The 14,625-nt window shown below is 45.0% G+C and overlaps 1 protein-coding gene across 10 annotated transcripts in view; it reads left to right on the top strand.

Moving 5' to 3' along the window:
- Nucleotides 1-14,625, top strand: part of EHMT1 (euchromatic histone lysine methyltransferase 1) — a 123,143-nt gene that overhangs the window by 30,898 nt on the left and 77,620 nt on the right. Inside the window, exon 1 of one of the 10 annotated variants that reach the window (XM_075772777.1) lies at nt 12,170-12,296. The exons of 8 other annotated variants lie outside the window; for them this stretch is intronic. The gene's annotated coding sequence lies outside the window, so the exon portion shown is untranslated. Of the gene's footprint in view, nt 1-12,169; nt 12,297-14,625 lie in introns of those variants that run through there. One more of the 10 variants, XM_075772789.1, reaches the window with a different exon arrangement.

The raw sequence follows: 14,625 nt of genomic DNA, 5'->3' as shown, positions 1-14,625 counted from the left end.
TTCTGAGTCACTGCTGCATTTTGAAGCAGGTGGAAGAGTTACGCTGGTTGAGATGATGCTTATTGGGCCTTTTTGAGGTTTCCAGGGCTCAGGAAGAAAATCAGGAATGGATGATTTAGATTTGGGGGAACAACAACAAATCCCCCAACAAAAAAAAATAAATCTTTATCACATTTAAAATCTTCTTTCTCCCCCCACTTCCAATGTGCTTTTTTAAAGAGTTACAAATGCTTGTTGGCATAGAAACTACAGAATCTGAGTGAAGCATGCAAATGTAAAAGGAGCCATTCTGCCTGAGCAACATGGACTGAGCCTCTGCAAAGCTGGCTAAAATCTTTTACGAGGCAAAGAAAATTGTCCAGATGTTGCTCGAATTATAATGGCACTAAATGTTTAGGTTTTTCAATTTCCACTTAAATCCAAAAAAACCTTGAAATGTAGGGAATGCAGATCCATTACCAGTGGGCTTTCTTTTCTTCTGAAAGAAATCGTAGTCCAAAAATATTGCTAAAATCTGTTTGGCTCTGAGTAGTGCCAAATGCTCATTAAAACATGTGGATATTTCTGTGGTTTAATCTGTTAGAAATGCATTCGGGATCCAGTTATGTTAAATTAAGCAACAATATTGGCCTGGATGTTGTTTGAAATATTAAATGTGGCAGTCAGAACACCAAGCAAAATGTTTGCACATTTTAATCGCTCAATGAGTAATTTTTTTTATATTTTATTCCGAGGAATGATCGAGAGCGCTTAAAAACTGTCCCCGCTCTCCTCGATTCGTCTCCTTCTCCCCCGCCAGGCTCCGCAGCATCCCGGCTCCTCGCTTCCCCTTCCAGCGCGGGGGCCACGATGGGATGGAGCCGTGCAGGGAGGATGCTGCTCCCTTTGAGCATGCTCCTCGCCACCTCCCGTGGTGCGGAGCGCGTGGACACGCCGGTGTAGGCCTCCGAAATCCTTGACGGGAATCTAAAAAAGCCAGCACGGCCAAACAGAGGTATGCATGACGCTAGGCTTTCCTTAAGAGATTTCTACTGCTGATTCTTCACTCCGTTGGGGTTTCCTAAAGATTGCCTCGGACAAAAACGCCTCTAAACTTAAATGGCTCAGTGACACGTAGCAGCGGGTTGTCTCCCCGGTTAGTTTATCCCCCGTGCCGGAGGCTCCGGCAGCATGGAGCCTCTGTGCTTGCCAGCTGCGCCCTGCAAAGGGCCGTGCCGAGGGTGCTGCTCCCTCTGCGGCTCTGCCTTCCCGGCAGGTAAAGGCCACGGGCTGCAAAGGCACTTCGTCTTGCCAAGCATTTATTTATTTATTTATTTAATTCCCCAATTAATTGTCTCGTGGTAAGGCGGGCCCCCCCTTTTTTGTTTTCCCTGCTTTAAATGCAGCTGTGCCGAGGAAGGGCTTCGCTGTTGTGAATGTCGGAGCGGATGGCAAAGCCGTGAAACGCTGCTCGCAGTCTGCAGTGCCATGGGACACATTCATAATATATAGGATGTAGAAAATATCACTGCTGGGCGGGTTTTTAATGGGGTGTGGGAGACTGTTTTTAAATTTGACACATTGCACAAGTAGTTGTATATCGGTGCCTTGTTCATTGTTTAAGGTTAAAAATGAGGGTAGTTGGGTATATTAGCAGGTTTTTTCTACAGGCTTTTGTTTTGGGGCCTTTTTAATTGCGTGGCAGCTTGTGTTGTATTAAAATGAGCACCTAGCTGGAAAGTGGTACGAAGCAGGATCGTGTTGCCAGTACCTGTGTGTGACTTGATAGCATTCACGCCTCTTTGTTGTCAGACATAAAAAGGGCAGTGTAGAAGGTTGGTAGGCTCAAAATTCAACTACGCTTTATTTTTTCTTTTTTTTTTTCCTTTCTTTCATATAAAGTGCATAGTTACCTGTGGGATACTTTGGGTTGTTTTTTTTTAAAAAAACCCAACAAAAACCCCTGAAGCTTCAGTGCAATTTCCTTTATTATTTTATTTTAAACAATAACTATATGACGATAAATGGGGATTGTTAATGATTCATGATGAAAGAAAGCAAGTGAAAATCTAAGGCTTAATGCAATGGAGGTCATTGCTGTAAATGTCCTCAGGAAAAGCATGCTGGGGAGGGGAGGCAAAGGTCCAGAGTCAGAAGAGAAATCAGCATCAACCCTTCTCTTGGCTAGTTTTTGTGGCTGTGAAAAGCACTGTGTGGAGGGTCCAAGCCTCAGCAAGGTCCCTGGGAGGAGCTCCGATGGCTCCATCACTGCTTGCTCCTTTGATGGCTCATCCCATTGTCCCACTCGTCTTTGTCAGCTTTGCTGTAGGGACGCCGTAGCACAAATTAACTTCAAGCAGGTGCTTAGTTTATTTAAGCAGGTTTTTTTATGCTTAAAATGTGTTGCTAACTTGGACCAAAGTGCCTTGAAGCTTGCTGAGTCGAGGCTGTGATACATGGGAGAGGCTGAGGCACGCTCTTCCCCCGATTTGTGTGTTAGCTGTGCAGGGCTGGTCGAGACCCCTTCCCCAGTCCCAGCTGCCCAGGTCTTCCGCACCTATGTGGTCCTCACTTTTCCAGAGCAAGCATGAACTTTGGGAGGTTTGATTAAGCAGTAAAGCCTGGGTTACCTCCAGTTATGAGCGTTGTATGAGAGGGGGTATCTGATATTGCCTAAGCTTTTGGCTAAAAACTGTGGGCTTGCAAAGCTGCCGCGGTGTGGCAGGATGGGCAGCTGGGGCTGCGGCGTGCTAGGGGAGCCTTCAGTTCCACCACTTGTTTCACCCACCAATTTTATTTGCGAAGGGATGTTTTCTCTTCATTGTTGGACTGGGTTCCCATTTTTGCTGCGCTAATACTTGTTTAACAGTTCACCTTATGAGTAGGGTAGGAGCAGCTGATTAAACCTGAACTTTCAGACAGGATCCGATACGCATTTAATAGAGCAGCATCATTAGCAGGGCAGGACAAGGTAGGCCAAGCTTGTAGAAAAATCTTAAATAAAGGAGTTAACTCATATGGGCACACATCCACGTATGTGGAAATACAAGGAAGAGTTTTCCTGCGCTCAGTTATACACGTTATCACTTCTCATTGGTCAGGCATTAATGGGGAAGAGTATTTAGGTTTATCCTTAGGTTATATTAGGATACCAGAGACTGTTCCTGTGGCAGCAGCACCTTCCTATCTGTTGGGTCAGTGGAGTGTTTGTATATCTTTGGAGTTAGTTTGGTGGGTTTTGAGACTAAAGCAGAGATCTTGGCAGGGTTTTTTGGGTTTTGGTTGCTTCCATGTTGGTTTGCTCACTTTCAGAGTCTGCAGAATAAAGCAGTTAAGCCTCGTTGCTGCCCGCACCTTGAGGTCAGCAGCAGTAGGATCTTTGGTTTAAAACCTGCCCCAAGAGGATAGTAAGAAAGGATTAGAAAGACACAAGTGGGATGGAGAGAATAAATTAGAAACAGAGGAGAAAGAAAATATAGAAATTAAAATTAGGGGAAGAGAATTCAAAACAGAAGAGAAAAAATGGCATGGACGATGAAACTTGGAAACACGAGGGGTTGGGCATCTGTGCGTGTGAACACATGCAGACAGAAAAAACTGTGATCCCAAAGCAAGGTTAATGGCAAGGCACTTGGATATATAGGCAGGAAGATGGGCAACAGGGAAAGATGGCAAACAAAATGAGGGATTGAGAGGCAAGTGCTGATCATTGTCTTTGCAGCAGGCTGCAAAGTATTTGCTTTAATAGTCCTTTATGCCAGTGACTAAAAAGTGATAGAAAGAAGTCCCTTGAGCCCTGAATATGGATGGAGTGAGGAGCGGGAAGGAGTGACCCTTCCGTTCTCCACGGGGACCATCTCAGAGGGTCTCTGGTTCCCATCGTTTAGGAGAGGCTGGAGAAGGCAGTGCTCTACCAGGCCGAGAAACCTTTTCATTTTGAAGGTCTCCCACAAAACCCGTGAATGGTTGAAGGGAGAGGAAATCGAGCACAAGTGTACCTGGCTAATGGATGAAGAAATCGTGTTAGTCACATTTCCCACATGTGTCGCAGTCTTGCACTGTCCACAGTGCCAAAAGTGCCATGTTTGCATCAGGACAGGTGACTGTTCCAGCACTGCAGCCTGGTTGAAGACAAAACAAAGGATTTTTTGACCTCTATAGCTAGTTTAAGTTAATTGGCAATTTCATCCTATGTATCCTTACTAGTAAAGGCAAGGTAATATAATTCTAACCTTCATGTAACCTATCTTCAAGTAGCCCTTCTAACACAGACGTGCACTGGCTTTTGCAGTGAAGACAGATCTTCCATTTCATTATTAATTACATGGAGAGAAGGAAATTAATTGTGTTACTGATAGGCATTGCAAGTCTGAAAGGCGTGAGCTCGGTGGAGTTTGCTTCTTACCAAGAAGTTTGGCTTTCACCTGCATTATATATATCTGGCAAAATATTTGGTGAATTTTTGTGATGAGATACAGGCTGAGTTGACCTCAATTCTGTGAGGAGCTTGTTGTAATGCAGCTGTGCAAATCAACACAGCTGGATCCCTTGGGATGTAGCTCTTTAACACAAAATGATGGCACCAATCTTCCTTCTTCCCAAGCAGATTGACAGACTCCTGAAGGTGAAGTTAACTGATGAGTGCAGGGCAGCCTTACAGGGATTAGAAATGACGGATAAGAACCTGGTAAAAATAAATAGATAAGAATCCCTCAAATTACTGGACTTAGTTACTTTATATACAGCTTGGTGTCCTCCCTCCATCACTTAGATCTGAACAGAAGGTCCCACTTATTGGCATCCCTCCCTGCAGAGTTAGTCTTGCTGTATAAACACATGAGACTGGCATTTATTTAGAGTGGTGTGTGTGAACTACACTGCTGCAGGAAAATTTGTGTGTATTTGCGTTGAACCACGTTTCTCTTCTTTTGTTGTTGCTTGTGCATTGCAGTGGATGCAGCCTCTTCTTGAGTTTTTATAGTTTAAAGTCAAACTTTGATTTATGACATCCATTCAGTCTCCCTGGGAATGGGGCATATTTAGATTAGCTGTGGGATATGCAGGGCTTTACAGGAACTTCTGTAATGCTTTTTTCAGTATGGAGAGGAAGAAGAGTGTTAGATGCAGTTTGAAATGACAGGCGTTTTGGGCTGCTTTACAGCTGATCCTTTACTCTGTTCCTTCTAAAGAAGGTCTTGGAAAAAACCCGACCCATTGGTGCTCCAGGCACATCACAGCATATTGACCTGTAAATATCCACCCTTGCAGGTTTTCACGCCAACATCTGAGGCATGTCAGGAAAGGGGAATATCAAAAATATTACTGCGATGACGGCAGTACCCGAGGGATGTTCCCATTACAACCATCTGGGCTAATGTCATTTATTATCATGATCTGAGTGGGCCTTTCCCTCCCCCTTTCTTAAAGCGGAGGGAAAAAACCCACTGAGCAATCCTCTTGCTAGGATGAGAATATTGTCTGCCTGCAGTCAAGGCTTGGAAGCATTTGTGTTTTGTATCGGGTGTCTGCTGACACCTTACACCTGATCTGGCAAGGAGAAGACAGGACAGCTGTCTCCAAGGCAGGCTGCAGACCGACGGTGCTCCAGCCTGGCTGGGAAGGTCCCTCTCTTGCAGGCTCAGGACCTTGCTTGAAGTCAGTCCTGTTTGGGCTGAAATTATATCGTGGGCTGAAGAATGGTGCAGGGTACATCTGCACGCAAAAGATTGCACGGGATTTTACTTCCTCTCAGGGTGTTTGAACCAATATTTCACTAAGCCTAAAACGAGGGCACATTTATTTTGAAGCAATTCCATGCATTTCAGCAGGGACTGTTTTGGAGGATGGGTCTCAGGAGCAAGCCCCGTACCTGCGGCTCCCAGGTGCTTTGCCAGACCAGAGCCGCAGCCCCCACATCGACATCGCTCTCTCGCGAGAGCTGAATGCGCCGAGGAGGCAATAAAACAGCTCCGTGACGTTCGCCAGGTGATGCAGCAGCTCTTTGCTTGACTCTCACCCGTCTGGGGAAGGATCATCCCGCAGACTGTGCAAAGCAGAATGAACGTGCCATGGTAACGCTGTGCAACACCCTCCCTCCACTGACGGTGTCTGGCTGTATATTGTCAGCTGCTCACTAGCAGGGAATCCTGGAAATCTTTCTTGGAGGGCCATATTCTGCCTGGCTGGCTGTTTTTTCTTGGCTTGTGCGTGAAAACAACGCCGAAATTCAGTTCCCCAAGCGCAGCAGGAGTCATTAATCAAAGGCACACGGGAGTGAGCTGTCTTGGTGCGATACTCTGGTTCTGGGTTTTCAAGTCAGTGACAGGGATGATCCAGCCGCTAATAAGTTTCACGTGAAACTCCAGAGCTTTCTGCTACCAAGCAAATGTCTTACAAAACTGCTCGAGGAAAGGAAGCTGACTTCAGCAGTCCTTGAGTTTGTTTAATTGAAGCCCGAGAGTGATCAAGCGGCTGCCGAAGGCCGGCATTTGGCTTCCTGTTGCAGAAGAAAAATACTCAGAAATTTTTTTGTTTTTTCCTATTGCCTGTGCACTTTTATTTTTGGTAGAATTACCGAACCAGAACCAACCACTTCTGCTTGCTTTTTCTCTGAGGTAAGGCCACATGAGAGCGGAGGAGAAACTTCCAAAGGTCCATGATGCTTTTGATGCATATTTGAATTCAGGAGATCAGCACTGAGAAGGAGAGTCTGGGCTCCGCACAGAGCACTGGAAGGGTGAAGCCCTCTCCCATTCCTTGTATAATAAAAATAGTGCAAATGGTCTTTTTTCAGCATGCAGAGCTTCTCCCCAGTAGACTCCTGCCTGCCCCTGCTTTGCCTCCAAAACGGATTTTGGCCGCTGTGGCAAAGGAGGAGAGGGGCTGCTGTGCGCAATTGCCGGTGTTTTGCAATGTTCATCTTTCCCCCCTTCTTTGGTTTGCGTCTCTGAGAGCCGGTTACATTATTGCAGCATTTTGTGAGGTTTTTTCCCCTAGTGTTTTGCTTTATTTTGAGTCCTTCTGTTTAAAATGTTAACAAAATTATGCTCTCTGCCTCCTCGCAAGGCAAGTAAGTGGGTATTATACATGGGGGGTGGGAGGGAGAAGGTGGGAGAATTTGAGGGAAGTCATTTTTTCAGTGGTTTAATTTTTGATGTGAAACCAGTGCTTAATTTTCAAGTGTACTGACCATTTGCATCTTGCTGTAGCATCTCTACATCTCTAGAAATGCAGGCTTTCATCAGGTTTGAAAAACTCTGTCTGAGCTGGCCACCCAAAATCAGCATGTGACTCTTGATTTTAAATTTGGGGGTTTTTTCTACAGAGCTTTGCTGTGGGAAAGCATCAGAATGAACATGTCAGTCTTAGACTTGAGCTCAGTACTATCCTCACATTTGTCCTCCATAACACAGCAAATCTGTATCAGTGTAGCTCTGGGAACCCAAGCAAATAGGATGGTTTAATGACTTGGGCATTAAAATAAATCCCATGACTATCATCCCAAATATAAATCTGTGTTCAGAAATCTCCAGGAATACATGTGGCTCATGGCATCCATCGGCTCTTTGTTCCTCTGGTACCTGCAAGTAGCATGCCGCGTGGCTGCCAGGCTGGAGGGGAACAGAAAGGGAAGGGAAGCAATAGTTAAATTCGTTAGTCAGTGGTGTAATCTCACTCGATCCCCTCATTTGCTTCTATTTCGATATAATATTTTCAGCTAAGCGTTTGCCAGGTGTTTAATGCATCTCCATTAAGAAACCGTAACGGAGTTCATTACCCTTGCCCCAGGGGCTTTGACTTGCAGCCCAGTTATCCAACAAAAAATTCCGAAGTAACTTCTCTGAATTTATGCTCCTGTTGGTTGATTCAGATGGGACCGACTTCTTGGATGAGTCTGGACTGTGTCCTGGTGTCACGGATTCACCCACATGGCATCTGCCTGCTTTCAAACTTGGCAATGGGCGTAAAAAGCTCCTTAGTCATGGCACGTTTGCTGTTTTGCATCAATAATTCTCCTCCCCTCCAAAAATATGTTAGTTACAGGGAATATTATACAGAGGGAGAAAATACTGATACGTTTGTTATTTACATGGATGTGTTTTGGTTTTGTTGTTACTGTTTTTAAATAACAGAGGATGAAATTTTTTTTCAAAAGGCAACTTAAAGTGCTCAAACTTGACTGAGATTCATAGTGGAGTCATCCCAAACGGGCTGTCCCAACACATTCTTTGCTGCCCCAGCTCGGCCAACCGAGGTGACTCACTAAATCGGCAGCAGAGCATGACTTCACGTCTAGGTCTCCTATATCGTGTCCCTCTGCTCCATACATTTGTGAAGGATCACTCCAGAAATTTTTGGCAGTTAATTCTCTAAGCCTCGATTCTTCCCATCTGTAAAATGGAGATATTAATATTGCCTACTATTCCCTTCTCTTATTATAAATTGCTTTATAAAAAGTCCTAAGTATTTTTATTGTTGCAGTGCATTTAAGCAAATCACAACGTATCTGGTTCTTTTTTACAAGGTGATGTTTAGATGCTTCTTCAGTATATGCTCTGCTTTTGATCAGGAAGAACTAGATTGTTTTCCTTGCTCTTCCCCCAGAATTCATGGTGGCTAGAACAGTCTCCAAAACTCCTTAAGACCATGGCACTGGTTGGAATAAAACTAAGTAATTACAACACTTGGTAAAGGGTGCACACCATTGCAGGGTGTAGGCTGTGGGATTTGCTTCCAGGATTATTTGATTGCAGCAGGAACGGAAACCTGCATTCGTCCCGTTGAACGCTCTTCAGCCACATTTGAAAAGCCAGTGTACTGAAAAGAGATTAATTTTTCAAGCTCTAGGGCGAGACCCTCTGGCAGTTCTGCTGGGTTTGCAGGGTTGGGGTTTTTTTTTGGTGCCTTTTTTTTTTTTTTTTTTTTTCAGTTTACCCTCCAGGTGACTGCATTGGTCAAGAGGACAGCAGGGCAGCTCTATCAGTAAAGTGGCATTTGCAAGCCCTGAACCTCTTTGGAGTATCTGGTGCGCTGGAGTCCAAGGCCTGACTTGCACAAGCGTGAAGCATCCAGGGTTCACATCAGCTTTAGTGCTGGACACTGGTGGCTCTAGCAATGACTCTGGGATTCTCCAGGTGCAGGGAATTGCGAGGCTTTGTCCTTTCTGTGGAGGACGGAGGATTTTCTTGCTCCTGTCAGCTTCTGTTGGTGCAGGTCTCTTGGCTTTTTTTTGACATTGTGATGCTGATGCAAACAAGAGAAGATTCGGGCTCTGCTCCCTTGGATATGAAGATAATCTTCTTCTCAAGTAGAGATTGCAACCCAGCTTCAGCCCAAGCATGTTGGGAAATGAACGCTGTGCTGAGTCAGCCTCTGGCAGTGCATGTTTAAGGAGCCATAATTTTATTTGCTGTTCTCATGTGTGTCCATTTTACTCCTTATCTGACAGATTTTTGAAAGGTGCTGAGTTCTTATAATTCCTGAGGAAGGCTCTTGAGGGTGGAGGTCCTGACTGCCTTTGCAAATGAGGCTATGGATAACTTGGCTCCGACACTTTTTGCCCTCCCTCCTCTTCCTTGCCTGCGCAGAAAGGTTGTGTGTCGTCGCCGTAGGATTTACTGCCTTCAGCATGAGGACCTTTGATGTGAGCAGGCTCTAGGAGAAGAGTTATGGCTGCAGAGAAAGGCTGGCTTCCCACTTCAGCCCTAATGCATGCCCTCGATGGGAATAAGTTGGGCTTAAAACTGGCAGAGCGTATCTGGAAGATGTTATTGCTTTCTTTTTTATTAAGCTTGTGTTGACTCTTCAGTCTGTGTTGATAGCAGGTGTGTTTTGAGCTGTACTAGTGTATCGTTTGGAGCGATGTGGTAGGAGCAATACAGGATTTAGATTGTTCCTCCACTGGAACCAGCGTACCTAGCCTAGGGTAAGCAAATGATTCCGGCTTTGCCTTCCCCCCGCCCCCAACCTGTCCCCAAGGAAGAAATACAAATGCCATGCCTTGAGTGTGTATCTATTGAGGGAAAAAGGGATTTTTAAATAGTGAACAACTGTGGTTTTCCCTTAGTGCAGCAAGCCAGTTGTTCATTAGTGAAATATATTAATAATTCTCCTATGAACCTGGTTGGTAAGTGAATCAGCTTTAATTCCTTTGTATCAACAAGAGCTGCAGGTATGTCTTCGTTACATTAAAAAAAAAAAAAAAGAGGAAGAAAGCAATGCTTGCAAATTGGTCTTTGTTTCCAAGGAAACAAACTTGACATGCTTGAGCTGTGCTAGATGCAAACACTCCTAGATTCAGCAGACATGCCTCGGGATTATATGGTCTGAATATTATTTTTAAACTACCTCCAATTTAAAGGCAAGGGAGAGGACGAGAATAGAATTTGTCGGCAGGGTTTACCAATCTGCGCTTAATGAAAGCACTGTGCGGTATCTTGGAGTTGTCTAATGTGGTGTAGAGAGAATTACATCCTGGGCTGAACACGGAGGTCCCTAATGAACGTCCCCGGAGAAGGGGCAGCCTGGGGCCAACAGCTACCGCAGGGCACCGGTCCCGGGGCTTCGGTGAAATCCTTCAGCAGAAATAGAGGTCTGAGGGGAGCTAAGCACATGCTTTCTGTGCCAAATTATTATGGTTTATCCTGGGTGGCTTTACCAAATATTTTGTGCTCTAAAAATATTTTAGTAAAGTGGCGCTTGGTGTGAAAGGCTGCCTGGCATTCAGGAGTCAAATGTGAATACTATCCCGAATAATTTGCTGAAAAGCTGTAGCTTGATGTTCAGGACTGGGCTGAATATATCAGGGAAGAGATGAGAGAACAAAATTGTTTTTGCATAGTGCATCTGACATGAATGCTGTGGGCTGATGAAAATCTTGACCTTAACTTGGCTTTTTGCATTGTACAGAAAGTCTCTTAGTATTTGTGTGGTTACCTTGCAAGTTTAGTTTAGGAAAAAAGCTGGGTTTTGGCATTCATCTGTCACCTTGGGGTTTTTTTTCTGAAATGCTGTGTTGATAAAGTAACTTAATTTTATTTTTAAATCTTCTTTGAAGAATCAAAACTTCAGCATCGAAGCCGACACTGTAGATACATGGCAGAAATATTAGCCATGCATGCACGGGAAACAAGCATTGCTCGGCAGAGCGCACACACAATTAACGGATTTGAACATTCAGAGCTTTTTTTTGGCTTGGGCCCAACAGGAGGAATAGGGTATACATTAAAACTATGTTGGGATTAAATAACCAATGTTTGCCCTGGCCTGCAAAGCTTTACTTCTGCAACAACTGTCTTTGCTTTCTGGAGTAGTTCTGTGAGCTGGTAGGGATCTGTAGGGGATACGCAAAGGGTATGTAGGGAAATACAAGTTTTTAAGGAACAGTCAACTTCCATGCGCCGATCGCTCGCAGTCTGCAGGGCTGCTGTCCTCCGGCACTGATAATGCCTGGTGGACTTCAGCATTGTGTGACTTTGCATATTTTGTTGCAGGAAAAACTGGAAAGGATAAAAAAAAAAAAAAATCCTCTATGAATTCTTCTCTGAAATGGTCTTAATGCATTGAGGAGACAAGGTAACGATGGAGTAATTTCAGGGCTGACTAGTGAAAAACAAACCTTTCTTAAAAGTCAGGTCCTTAGGAAAACATAGCATGAAGTGTGCTATATTGTAGTCTCTTTTCCTCCCTCCTTCATCCTGCTTTTTAACTTCCTTGCAAATGGAGTTAAAATAACCTTCAAGGTGATCGAGGGTAGGCTGGGGTAGGTTTAGCTTTAAGATGGATGGGAAGCACTATTTGCATTGCGAGCTAAAAGCCTCAGTTGAAGCCCATTGGGGGAAAAAAATAATATTAATGGCATTTCATGAAAATATTGTAATTTGTGAAAGGCCCAGATTGCAAAATCTGCTGGATTGAGTGTCACTAGGAAATACTCCTTTTTGCACAAGGCTTGCCTGAGACAGGATTTTCCTTGCTTTTGTTCTAAACCGAGATGCTTGCTGCCTAAAAATGCCTGCGATCCCCGCAGTGAGAGCTTCACCTCCTTGACAGAGGATGGAAACAAGAAGGTTGGCCGGATCAGGATGAATCCTGCACCTTTTTTTTTTCCTTTTTTTTTTTTTTTTTTTTTTGCTAATGACACTTCCTTATGCTTACATTTCATTAAAGCTCTGAAATGGCTGAAGATCAGCCGGTACTGAGCATGCTCCGGGGTGGAGGCTGCACCCATAGAGTGAGATGGATTTGTGGCTGGAGGAGTGATAGGCCTGGAGTCAGGATCTGGAAGGACCCAGCAGCTCCCCGCAGACGGGACGGAGGTAGGGCAAATCCGGCCGATTCCTTCCCGTGCCCCCGGGCTGGGAGAGCGAGGAGACCGGATGAAGTAAAAACTGTTGGAATTGATTCAAAAGCAGCATAGTTAACCACTGACACGAGATGGCTTCAAACCGTTTCCTGCGGATCAGCGGGGAGGGGTTTTAAAATACTGACCTTTACTGACTGGCGAACCTATATAAAGAACAGACCTGTCTAATGTTAGGGTGGTGACATAAAGCGACAGCAGGCAGGGGCTGGCAGCGAGGGCTGCGGGGACTCGCTGGGTTGTGCCTTCATATTGGAAGGCATGTGATCGCGTCTCAGTCGTGGGCTGCGCGGCTCGGTCGCTAATTATTATTAATGGGAAGCCTTGCAGGGCGCAGACCTGCTCCGCAGTTTAAATCTAGATCCGTCTGTGATTGTGGGAGGGCGAAAGAATGTAAAACTCAAGCTCCCTTTTTCGGGCTTATTTTGCATTCCAAGGATTGCAAACAAACCTTGCCACATCAGGTCCTCCAAACTGGCAAGGAGAGGAGGGAATATGGATATGTTTATTTGGCTGAGGGGTTTTCTGTGCTTCTTGCAGGGGTTTAACGCGTTGGCGAGTGGCTTTGGGGGAAGGAAGGGGACTGTGAGTTGTGCTAGGTTGGGCTTTTGGTTTTTGTCTGTAGTTGCCAGTGTTTTACAAGGAATGTGTAAGCACCAGCAGGTATGTGCTGCATGAGCCGATTGACTCCAGTTGTCGTACAAGCAAGCTGCATGGTAAAGTGCCAATAAAACATTTACATTGGCTCTCCATGTTTGTATTAGTGAGGTGTAGGGAAGATCTGACTTTGTTTGGAGCAGGGGGGGAGAAGTCGGCTGTGAGCCTCAGCCCTCGCAGACCCCGTCTCCCATGGGAGGTGTGTTATTGGGTGCCCACACTTCTTTCAGCCTGGCTGTAAGTGAAGGTAAGGCAAGAGGTTTGCTCTACTTGGGGCGTTGTCAACACGTCGGTATTACAAAGTTACTGTGTTTAACTTTATTAACAGAAATCTCTGCGATCGCAGTCTATCTTTAGCCTGCGTGCAGTAAGATAGACTGGTTCTTTCTTCAGGGCAACTGTGGCCGCTTTCCATAGCGCAGTTCAGGGGGTGATTGCTGAAGAGCAAAACACAGATTTTTATTTTATTGCTCTGGCCCAGGTGACGGTCTCATAGAGTTGGGTCAATCTGCATGGTGAGTCACTTTACTACCTAAAGTAACTTGCCTATTTATTGCTTGGTTCTGCATTTCTTGCGTACCCAACGCTTCCACGGCATTTTCTGAGCCTGTTTGATATGTCAGCCCTGCACTAAGTCAGTGACCAGCTTGCTTACTGGTGTTGCTTTTACAGTCCCTGCATAAAAGTCTGCTGGAGCCCCAGCTTGCTGGCCATGCAGAACTTTTCTTAGCCTTTAATGGATGCTGGCTTGTTTATGGTTGGATGAATGCACAAAGAAAAGCATTTATGTAAAATAAACGGCATTGCAATTGTGCACTGAAAGGAAAAGGTTTTGATTTTTTTTGGCTCAGATGGGGGCTGCGTTTATGACTTCAGAATTGATCCTGGTGGCTTTTTTCTCCTTGTGCGACTCTGGTGTTGAGGTGATCTCAGCCCCAAGTTTTCATGTATGGTCTGGCTCCCTTGATGAGGAAATTTGACTTAAACAGTTTCAGATGCTGGAAAACCACTCGTGTGATAATTTCCTATTGTGCTTGTGTGAAAGGTGTAAGGTAGCCTTAAAGACCCACTGCCACCTTATGGCAGTTGCTGAAAAGCAGCCTCTTTAGAGCCAATTCTGTATACACATCATGCTTGCTTTATTACTCTGCTCTTCTTAACTAGTGATATTTGCATGAAGGCAGGAGCTTTGTTTTTAAAGAGTTCATCTGCTCCTTCTGTTCCTTGCAGAAATTTATAATGTCAGCGGAATTGCTTGTAGAGCCATCAACTGTGATATTTCATAGGCGAGCTCATGATTTGGGGAGATCTCTAAAAGCATCATGAAGCACTGATTCTCCTTTGGTGAAGAACTTGCTTATTTTCACGTGAATGCCCTAATCCTTAAGAAAAATAGGTGTGAGGTCAAAGAACAGGGACACGTTGAACACGTGAGGCTCGTCGGCAGGATCTACGCCCGAGCTCCAACGTTACAGCAGTGCTGCAGCAGAAGTGAGATTGAATGTGAGCAGCCATTTTTACAGCCGGCTTCACTGGCAGAAGACTACTAATAAGCAGGATGGCTCTGCACGGACATGGGTCTGCTTCCCACCCCATCTACTGTCCCTCAAATAAAACAATAAAACATT

This window comes from Balearica regulorum, chromosome 20 (assembly GCF_011004875.1).
Source record: "Balearica regulorum gibbericeps isolate bBalReg1 chromosome 20, bBalReg1.pri, whole genome shotgun sequence".
NCBI lineage: Eukaryota > Metazoa > Chordata > Aves > Gruiformes > Gruidae > Balearica > Balearica regulorum.
This window is presented reverse-complemented; position numbering and strand designations above follow the sequence as displayed.